This window comes from Loxodonta africana, chromosome 15 (assembly GCF_030014295.1).
Source record: "Loxodonta africana isolate mLoxAfr1 chromosome 15, mLoxAfr1.hap2, whole genome shotgun sequence".
Classification (NCBI taxonomy): Eukaryota; Metazoa; Chordata; class Mammalia; order Proboscidea; family Elephantidae; genus Loxodonta; species Loxodonta africana.
Window position 1 is genome coordinate 24,691,528 of NC_087356.1, and position 18,847 is coordinate 24,710,374.

The 18,847-nt window shown below is 46.3% G+C and overlaps 1 protein-coding gene across 10 annotated transcripts in view; it reads right to left on the reverse strand.

The window, feature by feature from the left end:
- The window catches only part of ASPRV1 (aspartic peptidase retroviral like 1), an 88,425-nt gene extending 70,248 nt beyond the window's left edge, over nucleotides 1–18,177 (reverse strand). For 8 of the 10 annotated variants that reach the window (XR_010317933.1, XR_002786689.2, XR_010317932.1 and 5 more), the window contains exon 1: nucleotides 15,149–18,177. The gene's annotated coding sequence lies outside the window, so the exon portion shown is untranslated. The remainder of the gene's footprint in view (nucleotides 1–15,148) is intronic. The other 2 variants (XR_002786688.2, XM_023552729.2) reach the window with 2 other exon arrangements.
- Nucleotides 18,178–18,847: the final 670 nt, after the last annotated feature.

Here is an 18,847-nt window from a genome sequence, read left to right on the forward strand (position 1 = left end):
GGAGATAAGACCAGTCAACGGCTTCTTTTTCTCCTTTTACAGATGTGATCACACCCTAGTGCCCTCAAGGTGCTAGAAGGAGCAGAGAGAGGAGTCTGCAGCAGTTGTCATAAGTTCATGTGAGAGGCCATACGGAAGCTAAACCCAGGCTGCCACTACAGCGAGCTCGGCAAGGTACTTAATCTCCACACCTCAGCTTCCTTACCTGTAAAATGAAATGATAATACCAAAACCTGCCTCACAGAGGTATTGAAAGGATTAAATGAGTTAATAGATTGAAGTGCTTACAACAGTGCCAGGCACAGGGTGAGCAGGACGTAAGTGTTTGCCACTGTTAACAACAAAAGACATTTTGAAAATGTCTTCTTGTAAATGCCCTGAGTACTCCGCTCCTCTCTGTGAAGATAGACCCCACACAGCCAGGCCAGCTTCCCTCCCAGGTGCTGTACCGAAGCCTTGGAGCCCAAAGAAGTGGCCGTAGCTGAGTTGGGAGACAGCCACTGGCCACAGAGTATTTCTGTGGCAACTCTTCTCTGAGCAGACCCCCAAGGGCCTTGGACACTGAGAGGCCCAGCAAGCGAAAAAGGTAAGAGCTGTTGGGGTGCCCCCACACTGGCCTCCGTGGAGAGCCACGCAGCCACAAACAGGGTCTCCCAAGGGTTGGAGGCAGGCAATGGCTCTAGTTCCGAGCAACTCAGAGGTTTCTTTCCTTGGAGTCTGGGGTCTGAGATGGGGAGACAGAAGATGAGGAGGGACCGACTCCACTTGGAGTTCTTCTTTTTCAGAAGCAGGTAATTGAGGGCTGGTCAATCAGTCTCGTGGCAGGACACCACTTCAGACACGCCAGCACATGATAAGAAGATAGGACCCCTGGGTCATTAAGAAATGTTACTTTTCTTATGTGGTGGATTCTGTTTCTCCGGATCCAGAATTGCTGGAAGGAAAACGAGCTTCCTCTTACCTCTTGCTCTACCACCTCACTCAAGCCTCAGCATTTTTGTTGTTGTTGTTGTTCATTCAAGCAAACATTATAAGAACCAAGCACTTTGGCCAGGCTTAGGCCTTAGCTGAATTGATGTCACTGGTCCCCAACTGCTGTTAGCATACTGCTTATTAGGACTCAGAATGCTGGCTCTCTGAGGGCAATGACTTCTGTCTATTTTGTGCAATGCTGACCCCCAGTTCTTAGAACAGTGCCTGGCACACAGCAAGTGCTCAGAGACATTGTTGGGTGGGTGCATGAATACGCTCCTGAGTCAACCACTGTCCCCAAGCCCAGGGTTCCAAACCTGCAAGAGCCTGGCCCTGGTAACCCTCACACAGAGAGGTCTGCTGTGGTTTCTTTTACTGGTGTTTTTGTTCAGTTTCCACATGCACTTGTATATAATGTTATTTGTTCATTTGTGTTCTTTTTGATAAGTTTGCCAAATTATCTATTTTATTGGCCTTAAATGTATTTATTTAAAGCTATATATTTTCCATTTTCTAATTCATTAATATTTGCTTTTATCTTAATTAATTTGTTCCATCACATTTTCTTCAGTTTATCTTCCAGTTGTTTCTCATCTTTTGAGTTGCTAGCTTGCCGAGTGAAATTTCCTTCTTTCTGGTTCAATGAAAAAGCATTCGTGTATAAATATTTCACTTTGAGAGTAGCTAGGCTGTATCTAGTAAGTTTTGATATGCAGTGTTTTCATCGTCCTTAATTTCTAAATAGTCTGTAACTGCCTTTAGAGAGTGCCTACCAATGGAGGTTCTATCCTACCACCTACTCCCAAACTCCACCAGTCATCCTCTGGTTCTTTGAGAGGGAAATGGGTGCCTAGTCAGTGTTTATAAAGAACTTTTATGTAAATACTACTTCAGGCCACTCCCCTTCCAACCAGATGGCCACACCTCAGCTTCTCTTAAATAGAGATCCAGGAGCCACTGGTGACAACCACGTCGTGCCTTTCTATAGCCGAGGGTTTCTAGCCTCGACACTAATGGGACCAGATCGTTCTTTGTTGTGAGGGGTTGCCTGCGCACTGTGGGATGTTTAGCAGCATCTCTGGCCTCTCTCTACTCACCAGATGCCAGCAGCAGTGTGGCATCCGCACACTGTGACAACCAAAAATGACAGCAGACTTTGTGAAATGTCCCAGGGTGGAGAAGGGGAGGAGCACAAAATCTCTCCCCTTTGAGAACCACTGATAAAGTCCTATAAAAGCTGCTGCCATGCGGAAACCATGCCACATACTCTGGCTTCCCCCTCTGTGGATCAAGGCCTTGAGCTCCCGCAGTTGGGCCGCTTGTGGTTAGGTGTGGGAGCTATGGGTGGGGAAGCAAAGGGGGCAATACTATTTCTGTAGATGGCCACCAATTTCTCCTCTTGCAGGTATAATAGGAAAGTGGTGCCTAGGTGGCCTTCTACTTGGGAGGTGCCCTCACCCTTGGGACTCCAAGATGGTACAGAGAGAAAAGGAAGCTGGGGGCAGACTTCTCTGGCGGCCTCTGGCCTTGGCCTTAGTTAGAGGGCAGCAAAGGGGTTCCCAAGACTCCTGGGAGCCTAGTCTAGCCCAGAGGGGAAAAGGCCACATAGGATTCAGAGCTGAAGCCCTCGCCATGGCAGAGAGGAGGCCCTTCCAGAGTGGGTCTCTGGGCACGGGGCAGGAAGCAAGTGGACTTTGTACTTGGTTATGAAAGGAAATACGCTGCTTCCGTCGAGCACCATTAAAGTTTAAAATGGCCCTATCTTGACCCAGCAATTGCACTGCTATAAACGTATTCTACGGCTCTGCTAGAACAGGCGCTCAGCATCTGCACAGGGGCTGAGAGGTGGTGATCTAGAGTGCAGCTTAGGGCTTGGCTGCCTGGGTGCAACCCTTGACCTGCATCTACCAGCTCTGTGCCCTTGGAAAAGTTAGTGGCCTCTTTGTGACTCAGATCCTTCATTTGGAAGGTAAGGGTGATGACGGAATCTATCTCATTGGGTTGTTCTAAGGCTTAGGTAACTTACTCCCTGCAAAGGGCTTGGAACAATGACTGTGATCAATAAATGTGAGCTATTATTATATCCATTGTGCCCTTACTGGTTAGAGCTAAAAATCTGGAAACTTAATTGGTTAAGTACATGTGGCACATCCAGCCTGTGGAATACTGGGAAGCTATTGAAAGAACGAAGTAGAACTATACGTGCTGGCATGGAAAGATTAAGTTGCTAACAAAGAAATCAAAAGAGTTATAGAGAAGTATGTACAGTTTATTTGTATATAAAAATAGATATATGCCTTTATCTGCATAGCAAATTTCTAGAAGAATCCTCAAGAAGCTGTTAACAAGTTCTATCTACGGAGTGGGAATGGAGAAGCGAAGCCCTTCTGCTTTCTCCTTGGGACTGTTAGAATTTCCTACCATCAGCATGTATTTTTTTTTTTTAAAAAACAGGATTCAGTATTTTAAAAAGAAGAGATATATCTACTGGTTTGAATTTTCTTCGAGACATATTGTTAAATTTTTTTTTTTAATTAGGCAGAGTACATAAATATCACAAGTCATAGTTCACAAATTCAGGTGCTCAGGACATCAGCTCCCCACCTACCCAGAGGAAACTTAATTTTAGGTGTGTCTGAATTCTCCAGAATGCTGAGAAGTGCCAGGCCTGGCACAGAGGTCACTCTGGCCACAGGTGAAGTCAGCCGAGGCTGGGTCAGTGCAGCCCTGCAGGCCTGGTAGGCTCTGCTGCTCTGTGCCATTTGTGGGCAGCTAGGAATTTTGGACCAGGGTGCTGTGTCCTCAACGCCTGGTCCCCACCACGTGGCCACCTCCCTCTGGGATCTTACTCCCGCCCACCCAGGTGAGCTGCTAAAATGAGGGGTGGGTTCTGGGGTCACTGACCTTTCTCTCATCTCTTCTGTGCCCAACCAGTCTAGGGTAGGGAGAATTGAAAGGGTTGGAAAATTTCCACCCTAGGGGAACTCCTTCTTCCACCTGGTTTCCAGTCAAACCATTCAGTCTGTGCAAGAAAACCTTTTTCCTTTGAGCTATTTAGCAAATCCTGAAATTTCCCTGAATGCTTAAGCTTTTGGCACACAAAGGCCAGGGACACTTGAAGGTTGATTCTGTTTTCTAACCTAAGGGGCTACTCAGGAGGTGATGAGCTCCATGAATGTGAGGGCAGAAAGGGAAAGATTCAGGGGGAGAAAGAGATTTAACTTCTCAGATATTCCATATGAAAACCAAACCCGTTGTTGTCGAATCGATTCCCCTGTAAGCCATTGGGCTTCTAAGGCTGTAATCTTTACCGGAAGCGGACTGACACATCTTTCCCCTGTGGAGTGGCTGGTGGGTTGGAACTGCCGACCTTTCAGTTAGCTGCTGAGAGGTTAACAATTGCGCGCCACCAGACCTCCTTAAATATTATCCCAGCCATACGCATACGTAAACATAAACCAGAAAGTCTGGCCATTTCCACTAAATAATTAACAGCACTCACACTTAGAGTGGAGGGCACTGGTGGTTCAGTGGTGGACTTCTCACCTTTCATGTGGGAGAACTAGGTTTGATTTCTGGCCCAGTGCACTTCATGTGCAGCCACCACCCATCCCTCAGTGGAGGCTTTCGTGTTGCTACGATGCTGGATAGGTTTCAGTGGAGCGTCCAGACTAAAATGGACTAGGAAGAGAGGCCTGGCAATCTACTTCCAAAAGTCAGTTAATGAAAACCCTGTGGATTCACAACCAATCATGTGGATGGCACAGGACTGGGCAGCATTCTGTTCCATTGTGTACAAGGTTGCCAAGAGTCAGGGGCCAACTCAATGGTAGCTAACCAACAACCTATAGGGTAGGCTTTAGGATGGGGGAATGGGTGGAAGGGCATACTTTCACTTTTTATTCTATAACCCATTGCTTTTGAGTCGATTCTGACTCACAGCGACACTATAGGACAGAGTAGAACTGCCTCACAAGGTTTCCAAGGCTGCAAATCTTTATGGAAGCAGACTGCCATATCTTTCTCCCAAGGAGTAGCTGATGGGTTTGAACCACCAACCTTTGGGTTAGCAGCTGAGTGCTTAACCACTGTGCCACCAGGGCTCCTTTTTTATTCTGTATATTTCTAAATTGTTTGGACTTTTTAAGGATGAATCTGTACTTGGTAAATAACTTGTATTTTAATAAATAAATACACACAGATCCTTTGCCTCTAGGGTGGTGATAGTGGGCAATGCAGCCATGCCTGTCTGGCACGCTAGTCAGAACCCTGAGCGGCCTGTTGGCATAAGGGGCAGAGAGGCCTTCTAGGAAAGAACTCTTCCAAGGAAGAAGGAGATGGCACAATGAGCTGACCTAGAGACAAAATTTTGCTCAGTGGAAAGGAGGTAATTCTGAGCTAGAGTGGTGTTATGATTTAAATGTACCTGTGGGCCAAGCCCCACAACTCTATAAGGCAACAGAGGTGCCAGCAGCCCCCAGCACTGCTCCTACAGTGGGGCTGGGCTGACCCCATGCCAACAGGAATGTCAGTGGCTCCTAGCAGGTGTGGCAATGTCCAGCAGAACTGATAACTCTGTGGGGTGTGGTAAGGGCAAACAGAGGTAGCAGAGCTGGAACCTGGGGTAGGGGTGGTAACTGTATAACCTTGTCCACCAGCACATGTGAGACAGGCACCCTGGGGGTGCCCCAAAAGCTCATGGAATTAGGGTGAGGGAACTAGACAGGAGCTGGAATCTTGCACTAGCAGGTAGGAGCAAGAGTCAGAGCACACGTGGACAAGTGCTAACAGCTTGATAAGTGCACCACAATCCAGGTGTGTGCACAGGCGGGCATGAGGGGAGGGAGCCACAAAGTCTACCTGGGAGGGGTCAGGGAAGGTCTCCTAATCAGCTGACACTGGTAACTCAGAGTTCACCAGACAGGCAATGGGCAGTTGGGTGGGAAGGGTGGAGGGCATGAGGGACCACATGTGCCAAGGAGCTGTGAGAGCAATAGCAGGGCTTAGGGAAACTGAAAGCAGCTTGAGTGGTGGAAGACAAAGCCTCGAAAGTTGTGTTCTGTGGTAAGGAATTTAGACTATCCTGCAGGCAGCGTCAAACCTCAGAAGACAGCTTTCAGGAGAGGAAAAAGAGGATGAGATTTACCAGGAAAGCTTTTCATGGCCACACTCCCACTCCTCCTAGCTAAATCCCCCTCAGTGCAAAGTCTCAGAGTCACTTCCTCCAGGAAGTGTTCCCTGACCACACCTAGGATCCAGCCAGCCCTACCTAACACTTCTAGGGGTTCCCAAGCACCTCCTCAACTTCTCCATCACACTGCATTTTAATTACCTGTGCCCTGTACCCTTCTCTCTCCCTTCGGGGACTGTGAGCTCTAGGGGCTATGTCTGTTGGATTCCATGTTGTACCCCTAGCACCCTATACAGCACCTGGCGTAAGTGCTCAGTATGTATTTATTCAATGAAAAGCAAAAGTATGAGAAAATAACTCTTAAGGTTTCCAACTCGAGCTGTAAAGCACGGTTGGAAGCTGGTGGCAGGGAGACCAGGGAGAAGGCTCTTGCAATAGTTTAGGGGAAAAGGGATGAGGGCCTGACCTGAGGCAATGGTGGTGGTGGTGGAGAGGAGGGAGACTGGGAGAATATTTAGGAGGCAGAATTGATAGGCCTGGATAGATGAGAGAAGTGAGGAAGCTCGACAAAAGAAGTAGGGCTCCTGGGCTGCTGGATTAAGTAGCTGGGTGGATGAGGGTTAGCCAAGACTGGCTATTCTGGAAGTGGAGGCAATGTGTGGGGGAAGATGATGCAATCAGCTCAGACATGCTGACTTTGAGGTGTGTGCCTTCAGGGCATACAGGTGGAGAGGTCCCAGGGCAGCTGGAATTGTGGAACTGGAGCCCGGGAGAGCCATCTGGACTGAAGATAGAGATTTGGACGCTGTCAGCCTGCAGATGATGATGATTCAAGACCAGAGAGGGGATAAGATCACCCAGAAAGAGAGAAGGAGGAGGTCAGACAAGGAGGATACCAGCCTGTAGAGAGTGGGCTGAGGAGGAACAGCCATGGAGGGGAAAGAAAACCTGAGAGAAGGGGGTAGAAAAGCAGCTGAGAGCAGTATCGAAGGAGCTACGAGAGAAGTGGCTTCAAGGATTAGCAAACAGGGTCCAATAGTGTGGAGAAAATGAAAGCCCACCCACACCACCCTTATAGCTGAGGTTAACTGACCTGTCCCAGGCCACACGCAGTTTCTTTCCAAAACTGCCATTTGTCCAATTTTGGTGGTACATAGAAGAGAAATATCCACAATTATCTAAAAAGACTATTAAAATACTCCTGCTTTTCCCAACTACAAATCTGTATGAAGCCAGGTTTTCTTCATCTACTTCAACAAAACCAAAAAAAAAAAAAAAACCCAAACCCATTGCGGACGAGTTGATTCCGACTCATAGTGACTTCAACAACAACAAACACACACACAAACATCTGAGCAGCCCTGATGTAGATGAGCCATTCCTGCCTCCCAGTTCTTGGGTTCTGTTTCCAGCACACCTACCCCTCCCATTTGCTTCTTCACAGAATACAGAATGATAAAATCCTAAAAACAAAAACAAAACTTAGCTGACGAAGGGATAAGAAAGCAGGCACAGCAAGCTAGAGAGAGAATAAGGCGATCTCCTTCCCTTCAAAATAAGTTTCCTTTAAGGGCCCAGGCCTGGCTGGCTTCACCCACAACCCTTCCAGCTGCCACCTGCAGGAGAAGCTTGGGGGCAGAGGGCCTGAATGGGCTTTCAGGTGTCTTGTCTCCTTCACGTTCAGTACCTGCTTTGAAACAACAGCCAGTGAGGTGAGGTAGGTGGGGCCATTTTTCATTAGTCACTATATACAAGGGAGGAAGAGGACGGCTGTGCCTTGCATAGTACCACTAAGCACACGACAGGGCGGGGGAGCCGGATAGGCTCCTGGGTGCAGTCGATGTTTCTTCCACGGGGCACTTTTCTAAGGTGCTCTCTTCCCCACCTAAGCAGAGAAAAACCCGCTGCCGTTGAGTTGATTCCGACTCATAGCGACCGTAAAGGACAGAGCAGAACTACCCCATAGAATTTCTAAGGAGCGCCTGGTGGATTCGAACTGCCGGCCTTTTGGTTAGCAGATGTAACTCTTAACCACTATGCCACCAGGGTTTATCCTAAGTAGAGAAGGCCGCTGTTAAAAATGCACTACGGTACTTTGGAATAAGGTCTTTTGTTATCTTTATAAGTCATTTATATTTCTTCTTTTAATCCTTTGCCCATTCTTTTGAGCTGTTGGTCTTTTTACAATAGTTTGTAAGAGAAATTGACCCCTTATATTACTTATTGATTATAAAACTGGTTTAAGAATTATTATTAAAAAGTAAATGAAATAGAAGACAAACAATTGGAGTAATAAACAAACCAAAAACTACTTTTTTTTAGAAAGAAAACAAATCTCTAACAAAACTGATCATGAAAAAGGCATGAAGCATTAAATAAGCAATACTGGGAATGAAAAGGGGGAGATAAATAAAATACAGTAGAAATTAGAAATATAATAAGACAAAAATTTTCTGCTAATATTTTTTTTTAACTTTCTTTGAGGAAAAATTAAAAGTAGTATAAGTAATATTGATAGTAACAGAATATTATGAGGTCTGTTCTTAAAATGTAAACCCTAAGGGCAGTAAGGTGGAGTCCAGCACAGAACAGTGAGTTGCCTTCTTCTGTGACAAAAGAAATGGGTCTTTGGTGCCTGAGCCTGTCTGGTTTGGAAGCAAAGTGGGTGCTAAGAGACAGAGGAAGGGCTGGTATTACCCCTTTTTAGCAAGCCTGGTTGGCGGCCTGGAGTGAGATTGCCCCAAGGCTGTACCTGGCTACCAAGACATCCCCTGCTTGCTTCTCCAAGAGTCAGCACCTCAAACATGATGTTCTGTCCGGCCCTTTGGTCCCAGGTAAGCACAGACATCCCTGCCAATCTGGCTAGTACCCAGCCTCAAGGCTCAGGCCACTGGCCTCCCCACAGCCCCTCTTCCCTAACTCCCATCCTCCTTCCCTCCTCCTTCCTCCTCTTCCTTCTCTCCCCTCCTCCCCCTCTCCCCCCATCTTCTGTTGGAAGACAAGGAGCCACTCCAGGTGTGGCTGGAGTCAACAGGTGCAACACCACCTCTCCCCACATCCCACCCTCTCCCCACTCCCACCTCCTGGCACTTACGGCCAGGGAAGTTTCAGCAAATAGGTGGAGCCCTAAGGCCTAATCCTCAGCCTGTCTTGGCCCATTCCCCAAACTCATTCCTGAGTCTGATCTCAGGGGCAGAGAAGGGATCGTGGGGGGCGATGTAGTAAAGGATCGTAATTGTCTAGCTCCGAGCCCTTGTACTGGAGTTAATGCAAGAGTTAGTGCACTACCTGTAGCCCCAATAAATGTCCCCCATATATAAACACTGCTTGGTTTTGGGTGCCTTGAATTTGTCAAAGCAGTTGGGTGATTAAAAATTATATTTACTTAAATGTATTACTCTTTCCATACCACATTGTGGCCATTAGTATTATCTCAAACAACAGACACCACCACTATGGGTGTGCATGTGTGTGTGTTTGTGTGTGTATGTATGTGTGTTTAATGGGGGTGGGATCCATTAAATATTTTGGTGATAGAAAGGCAATTTCCTTCAAGAAAAAATGGGGATGACCAGTGTACCTGACAATGCTGTGACCAAGTTTCAATGTTTCCCTATGGTCCTATGATGGGGTGGGTGGGAAGGAAGCCCCAAAAGATAATTCAGTTTAGGTATAAAGTGTTCCTTTGTGGACTCTGCAATGATTTAGAACTGAATTGATTCTAGGCCCAATCAGCCCCTAAGGCAAGTGCTTCAGTGGACTCCCTATCCTGCCCAAAGTCTGGGAGGTGGGATGGGATTGGGAGGGCAGATACTCCCTGTGACCGCCAGCTTATGCTAACACAGGTGGTCTCCAGTGGCTACCTGTCCAGATACAGAAAACTGATGCTGCAATGACACTGACCACACCTCAGGCCAGGACACTTCACCAGGCACCTTTAAGTGCACTGATAGACATAGTCGGTTTGGAATAATTAAAATTCGGAGCATACCAGGAAATCTGTAGTGTTTGGTGGTCCTTACCAAAATCAGCCTCTGGTGAGAATGTGGACAGGGACTAAAAACCTACAAGATTAAGAAAGAGGTACCACATCATGGGCACTTCTCAGGCTAAGGGGGGTACTATGTTTTGAAAAGCCCTAAGAAAGGTCCCTAGATCCCCCCTATTATCTACTGAATGGTGCCTAAAATCCTATAATTGAAGCTCTCTTCCTTTCACTGCCCTGGAGGAACCCAGGTGGCACAGTGGTTAAAGCACTTGGCTGATAACCGAAAGGTCAACGGTTCGAACCCATTAGCCGCTCTGCAGAAGAAAGATGTGGCAGTATGCTTCAGTAAAGATTTACAGCCTTGGAAACTCTATCGCACATTTCTACTGTCTTAGGGTCACTACGAGTCAGAATCAACTTGACCGCAGTGGGTTTGGGGTTTTTTAGCTTTTTCCCTTTCACTGCAACTCCATTAGGCTGCACAGCTCTGGGTGAGGTTGGCTGGAGCTGGGACAGCATTATTCTGAGCTATGGGCACTCTTTTCCACCCCAGTATAGATGAAGGGGAGCCCTGGTGGTACAGTGGTTAAGCATTTGGCTGCTAATCAAACGGTCGGCAGTTTGAATCTACCAGCAGGTCCTTGGAAACCCTACGGGGAAGCTCTGATAGGGTTGCTATGAGTCGGAATCAATTCGACGGCAACAGGTTTAGTTTGGTTTTTACAGATGAAGGCTCTGAGACTGGAGTGTGCTAAGGAGGTATGGGAGTGGATGGAAGTAATGATGAGGACACGACTTTCTAATATTGCCTGCAACTGATTCTAGTGAAAATTCAGACTTTCAGGTCTCTCCCTCCCTAACCCCCACCCAGTCTATTTGGGTTCAGTCTTTGGAAGTTAGCGAGCTTCTTGTTCAAAGTCCCCACAATTGCCTGCCACCTAAGATCTAAGAAGTAGGGTGCTTTCTGCATAGGCCTGATGCAGACTCAAGGGCTATAAACTTATCAAGTGTTTAACTCAAAACCTCCTCTGTGGAAGTGTCTAAGAGTAAGAATGCTCACTTCTGTTAAAGTAAAAGCAAAGAGATTTATTGAGGGTAATACAATTCACAAACTGGGGAAACACAGGGCAGAGACAAATCTATCAAGTGCTCTGACCTTCCAAAGGACAGATGAGCCTTTTTATATGGTAAGATGGAGAACGTAAACACATGACAGCATATAGCTAATTGTAAAGTGGGGAGGAGTAGCAAGAGACCACAAACATTGTAGTCTCTCTTAGCATCAGCAAATCCTTCCTGGAACACCCACATTCTCACCCACCCTTATTCACTAAAAACAAAACAAAACTAGGAGAGGTTAAAGTTTAGGGCTACATTCTCAGGAATGCAGAGGCAGAGGCTTTGGTCAAGCTAAAGCCTGATTCAAATGGGAGTCTAGCTAACAATATGGAGTTTGATTCAAACCAGAGTTAGCTATCCTGTTCCAGTCAGATATTCCTACATACCTGAGTACTCCTACACAGAGGTAACATAGTAGGAAGCCTGGTATGTCTGAGTGTGATCCATCAGACCCTTAGAAATCCTTCTTCCAAAAATATTCCCCCTGTCTCCGATTCACTTGGCAAATTTTCTCTAAAATTTTAAAGCCCTTAAAGGTACTTAATAGGTCTCAAAACAAACAAACAAACATTTTTTAATTCAGGGTGGGTAAGACAGAGATCCCCAGGCTGCCTCAAGCAGCTTGCTTGGCATGCCCCAAAGCTTTACATTAATATCCTTGTTCCCTGGCTTGACACACCCCATAGCTTTATATTAACATCCAGGCTCCCCTTTCCTTAACTGCTGCCCCAAACTAGAAGAAATCGGCAGAAACCAGTTTAGGAGCCTGTTGACACTCTGGATAACCTCTTAGCTCGTTAAGTACTTCATAATTAGTAACTTGCCCACCTCTGGGTGGAGTTTAACTGCCATTTTCTGAACATGTGATGCATGAAGTTATATGTAAACCCCACTGTGTCTTCCTAGTATGATTAAGTATGTTGCTGATGTAACTCATATGAACTTCCTGCTTCTAAACCCATAAAAGTAACCTTTCTCTCTTTACTAACCAGTCTTGGTGGCAGCAGCCTTGACTGTTCCTGTCCTTGCACAATGAAAAAACGTGCCTTCCCGATCTTGAGACCAGTCACGTCGAGCAAAACCTGGGGTTTCCACATGGCAATAGGGGGGTGGGGGATAGGAAGGAGTCACACAAGAACAAACCAGTGGTACCCCCCCAAAAAACAAAACAAAACCCATTGCCATTGAGTTGATTCCGACTCATAGTGACCATGTAGGACGGAGTAGAACTGCCCCATAGGGTTTCCAAGGCTGTAATCTTTACAGAAGCAGACTGCCACAGTCACATCTTTCTACCATGGCGTGGCTGGTGGGTTTGAACTGCTGACCTTTTGGTGGCAGCCAAGCACTTAACCCCTACGCCACCAGGGCTCCTAGTGGTAGCCCCAGAATTACTATATGAGAGTTTAGGGGTGGCAATCCAGTTGGAACAGAAGTAGAAGGTAGGGGAGTAGGGTAAGGTTAGGGGTGTCTGTCTTAAAGCTGTGTTTTCATAATAACTACATGGTTTTAAATTACATTGAATGTTTATTTGGAGTGGCTTTGACCGAGGAACTGATACAGATTTAAGATGCTGAAAGATTCCCCCATAAGCCCCCCTTGACTTTACCACTATAGCGAGAAAAACAAGCTGAGAGCCAAAACCTTGGAAATCAAGACACAAGAGTCCCAGACTTGGGTGGGGGTAGGGAGGGTAGGGAGGGGGTGGGTCTCACATACTAGGAATTCCATTCAGGGCACCCTCTCTGCAGGAGGCAGGGAGGGCATGCAGGCCCTTGGGCCATGAATGGCAGGAGAAGGGCACAGTAAATTGTGGGGCTAGATTATCCAGTCACATGACACAATCTCACTGCTTCTTGTCACATGGTATCTTTTTTTCCCTCCCTCCTCCAGCTTCTCCTCCTCCCCTCTCTTGCTCTGTTTTGATTTGGTTAAAACAGACGCAAACTCCAGTCTTTTCTATTTTTAATACCTAGCCATTACATAATCCACACCGTAATTGCTGACTTGAAAAACTATTGGCAACAGTAGAAAATCCCCAGAGTTTGCAACAGGAAAGGCATTATTACAGCACAAAGCCTTTGGCAGTCTTATAGATTGGTAAACCCTCTGTAATCGTCACTTGCCAGTGGAAGTCACATGGGCACTGGGAAACATGCTCTCCCACCCCACGAAAAACAGGCTGGGGGAAGGGAGGAAATGCAGGCTCGGAAGAGGACGCCTTGTCACTTTGTCCTGGCGAGAAGTGTTAGTCAGGGCGGTGCCCTGGCGCTCAGCTTGGGCCCAGGCTGAAGGCTGCTTGGGCAGAAATGTGCTGAAGGAGTGAGCTTCAAGTTAACCCCCAGGGCCACCTTTTACCGCATTTTGTTTTCTCCAGCCTCCAGAACCTTCCCCTCATAACTTCCGGGCCTTCCTACAGCTTCCAACACTTTTCTGAGCGAGCCTGAGGGTGGATTGATTACCCCTTTAAAGAGATGATTTTATAAAAACACAGGAGCTTGTTAAATCACGCAGAGACCTGACCCATTTCTCTGCAAGGCTTTCCAGATACCAGGCCAATCACCACACTATTTAATCCTTTGATAAAACTGTCCAATAAAAATATAAGAACTAGTGGTTTGAGTTTCACAACCAAATAGAAATTAACTCTCATTGAGACAAGATTCTCAAGGTATGTGTTGGGGTGTGGGTAATGCAGGGGATGGAGACTACTTTCCCTGATTTTGCCAATTCTGCCACAAACCTAACCCCAATAATCAAAGGTCAGTCCAGTTTGGGTAACTCTATTAGAAACCCCGGTGGCGTAGTAGTTAAGCGCTACGGCTGCTAACCAAGAGGTCGGCAGTTCAAATCCGCCAGGTGCTCCTTAGAAACTCTATGGGCCAGTTCTACTCTGTCCTATAGGGTCGCTAAGAGTCAGAATTGACTGACGGCAGTGGGTTTTTTTTTTTTTTTTTTGGCTATGTGACGATTCATCCAGTAAACGTCTGCTGAATGTCCACATACCGGACTAGGTGCTAGGATGTAACAGTGAGCAAAAACACTGCCCTCTGGAATTGCCAGGTCAGTGAGTGAGACATTAATCAAAATATCTCATAAACATGTAATTACAAACTTTGATGGAGGGTTACAAGGGAATAGTATAGGGCACTAGGGGCATGTAAAACAGGTGGGTGTGATGGGGTTTGAGGGTTCCGTGATCATTACCCTAAGGACTTGAGGATTCTTTTAACTCAATATCTCTCCCTCCCTCATGTGCCTCTCTTCCTCCTTCCTTGCTTCCCGTAGTTAACATTTACTGGATTCTTTCTATGTGTCAAGGATAATGCTAGGTTCTTTATATGCACGGTCTCATTTGGTTCTTAAACTTACAACTCAGCATTGTAAGACAAACGGATCTGTTGAGAAAGGCTGAACTGCACTTTGTAATAAGAACTATATACAGTTTATGACGTGGATTAATTGAGCCTCTTCTGCATGCTGGTGATAAAAATCCAAATAAAACTTTCATTAAAAAAAGGAAAGCCTAGGCTCATGTAAATGAAATGTTAGACTAGCTAAAGGCATAGTTAGATCCAAGAGCCCAAAAGATGTATCTAGTCTCCATTTCTATCTGGCACCTAAGTGTTCATCTATGTTAGCTTCACTCTCCAGCAGGGTTCCCCTCGGGGTGGCAAGATGGCCACCAGCAGCATGAGGCTTATATTCTACCAGCTTGGCAACGCAGCTGGAAAAGAAATGAGTTCATTTCTCAATAGTTCCAACAAAAGTTCTGATTGGCCTGGATTTGGTGTTCGCATCCATGCCAACTTCTATTTTTTGATTGGCATAGTCATGTGTCCTCCACCTAGAGCCAAGGAATGGGCTTGACCCATCAGAACCTGGCCTAAGGATGGGGAAGGAGATGGTTCCCCAAGGGAAAATCAAGATGCTCTTACCTCAGAAGGGAGAATGCATTCTGGGCAGTCAAGACCTGCTGATCTCTACTGTCCTCTACCTTTGGAATTACAGCAGATGTAAGACTATACAATAGGTTCTTCCATCAGCCTATGTCTTCCTCCCTAAGGAACGAGCAAGTCCTTGTTCAGTGTGGCATGAGCTGAATTCACTCTGGTCCCATCCCAGCTGCCCCAATACCTTAGCTTCTTGATTTAGAGCACTCATTGATTCATCTTGATATTTGCTTCAGTACTTGGTCAGAGCAGTCGTCAAGTCCCAAGGCTTTATGGAAGGTTTTGCCCACTGTCCCTCCACCCCAAACGATGTTCCCTACTCACCACTGCTGGGCTGGGGAGGCTGCAGCTCTCAGGTTCTTTAACCAGCACCCTCAAGTTCTATGCAAATCCAAGGGAGGGAAGGGTCATGACAAAGCCCTTTGTTTGGAAGTTTTGCTTCCCTTTTTGGCATCTGAACTGAAAATGGCTCTTCTAAACGGCTCTTCTCCTGGGTAGAAGGAGCCCTGGTGGCGCAGTGGTTAAGTGATATAGCTGCTAACCAGAAGCCTGGCGGTTTGAGTCCACCAGCTGCTCCTTGGAAGCCCTATGGGGCAGTTCTACTCTGTCCTATAAGCTCGCTATTAGTTGGAATCGACTCGGTGGCAATGGGTTTGGTTTTTTAGATTAGGCAAAGAGAGAAATATCATGATAGTTCCTGAAGCATCCAACAAATGGACCTCCACAGAGCAGGATCTGCAGGATCAAGCCCCTGTTCTGCTGGAGTTACACAGCACTGCGACAATCGGAAGTCAGCTGCAGCTACCCTTTCCTTTGGCGTGTTTTAATAGCTGATTGGACCCCCACAAGCCCGATGGGCTTCCCAAGATTTCTGCAAATTTCCATTAGCTAAAACTCTTAACGGAGCCCTGGTGGTGCAGTGGTTAAGAGCTTGACTGTTAACCAAAAGGTCAGCAGTTGGAATCCACCAGCCGCTCCTTGGAAACTCTATGGGGTAGTTCTACCCTGTCCTATGGGGTCACTTATGAGTCGGAATCGACTGTACAGCAACGGGTAATACTCTTAATGGTCCCGTTTGGCTCTGACTCCAGCTCTGTGGGACTTTTGATCTCACTCACATCTTACCTCCTGAGGCTGGTCTCTTCCTTCTGCTCTGAGCTGTGCCAGGTCTGGGACTCAGTTCCCTTTTTTCATTCTTTACAAAAAAAAAAAAAAAAATACAAACACACAAACTCGTTCAAAACATTTGGGTGTTGAGCAGACTTTCCTGAAGGTATGAAAAGACAGAGGGGCTTTACAATTGGGGCTGGGGGGCTAAATCCCCCTTACTGTATTGTCTAGAGTAACTTAGCCCTCCACTCCCTCCCTGGCTCCAGACTGCCCTCCTACGTCCAATAACCCACAGCCGGAGCAGCCCCCCACGGACATCCACTGCAGGGCCTCCTACGCCCAATAACCCACAGCCGGAGCAGCCCCCCACGGACATCCACTGCAGGGCCTCCTACGTCCAATAACCCACAGCCGGAGTCAGCCCCCCATGGACATCCACTGCAGGGTCCCAAGGGACAGAAGTTTTGAACTTTCACTGTCACCTGCACAATTCTGCAGGCGGTAAAAGGAATGGAATGATTTTTTTTCTCTCACAGATGTGAATTATGCCACCCCTACCCAGAGGTGCCTCCGAAGAAAGATCTGGCGATCTGCATCTTAAAAAACCAATCAATGAAAACTCCACACAGCACAGTTCTACTCTGACACACATGAGGTCACCATGAGTCAGAGTCAACTCAATGATAATTTTTTTTTAATTAAGAACTGACTACAATCAGTTTTGATTTTAAATAAGTTTCTGTTATGCCACTTATGTAAAATCTCCAGCTCATAGAAAAGCCTATGTCTGAAACAATTCCCACACACACATATTTAGGGTCTACTGACACTGAGAATATAATTAAGGAAAGCAGTGCTTCTGTCCAAAATGCACTGCCTGGCTCGATCCAAGGCTGCCAGAGAGACTAGGGGGTTCATGTCCCGGTACCACCTCATGAGGGAATTCCTGCTGTTTCAGGCTGGAGCTGTGCCCTGAAACCCCAGTGAAATAGGCAGAGCTAGGCATGAGCTTCAAGAACTCCTTTCACCTAGGTGGTGGTAGTGGTGGTTGTCATTAGGTGCCATCGAGTTGGTTCCGACTCATTGTAACCCTATGTGCAACACAACTAAAAACTGTCTGGTCCTGCGCCATCCCCAAGATCGTTGCTATGCTTGAGCCCATTGTGCAGCCACTGTGTGGGGCCTACGTTGGTAGGTGCCGGAGACCAAGATTAAAACCAGCTGAGAGGCTTCTCCAAAGGAGCCACAAAGACAAATGCAACGGGAAGGTTTCCTTCCAGGATCCAGGCCAGCTCTACAGCTTGTTCCCTCCACAACCACCACCACCCCCACTCAGGTTTCCCTTTGACTTTCTAGGAGGAAGGAGCAAGGGAGGCCTCCCAAGCAGGAGGCAGCTCCAGCCCCTCTGACTACCCCAGAGGCAGATAGGCAGAGAGGCTCGGCAAGGCTGTGAGGGCCAAGAAGGACATCCCAGGAAAGAACTCTGAGCTTTAAATTCCTTTGTTCATTGCATCAAAAACAAACTGCAAGCACCAGGGCCCAGGTACGGTCCTTTAGGAATCCTTTTAGTTCCTAGAGCCAGAGGGGTGGTGAGGGGTGCCCTAAATTCTTCCTAGAGACCGAGGTTTATAATACCAGATTAAACCAATAAAGAGAGGAGGGAAGTGAGGATGGGGAACAAGTCTTTTATCTTCCATGAGAGGAAGCCATAAATTGACATTTCATTCCTTAATGTGATAATCAGAAAAATACAGCCTGAAATATTTTTAACTTAAAAGCAACCACTAATAAAATTTAAAACAGGATGCATACATTCCAAATCTAATAAATAAGAATGTTTCTTTAAAAAAAAAAAATAAATGAGAACATTCTATTCACATTGTTCTGTACTTGTTTTTTTTTTTTTTTTAACTGATATAAGTACCCACTTCAGTGTTTTAATGGTCACATAGTATTTATACTACCCAAATTGATGGATATTTACCACTACAATGAACATCCTTGTCCAGGGAACTCTGTGCCCAAGGGCAAGCATTTCTTTAGATGAAATTCCGGCTTTCCCTGCTGTGACTTGCCTATTGTATTCTTTGTCCATTGTCTATTGAGTTTGTCGTCTTTTTCCTAGTGATTTGTAGGAACGCTTTAGGGACTACAGATATTAATTCATTGCCTATTATATTACCAACATTTTCTCCCAGGCTGTTATTTGTCTTCTAGCTTTGTTTATGTTTACTTTTGCCAGACAGAAGTTCCTAATTTTTACATGGCAAAATCAATGACAAACTATTTAGAAAGTAACTGAAATGGGAAGGATGCACCTCAAGCTTTGAGCCATGCTGCCCCTTCTGCTGGGGCTACACAACCTTGCTGGGGAGCCTGTGGTGAAATGGCAGATTAGGTAATCATTTTCTGGGTTGCTCACATCTGGTTTCATAGCCAGAGTGGTGATGTAAATGGATCAAGTTAAGAAGGAGTAAAAAATTGTGCAGGTTTTTATTTATTTCTTTCAGCTATTTGGTGGTTTCTTTCTTACATGTTTGGAGTCATGTACTAACAATGTCAAAGGAATCCTGA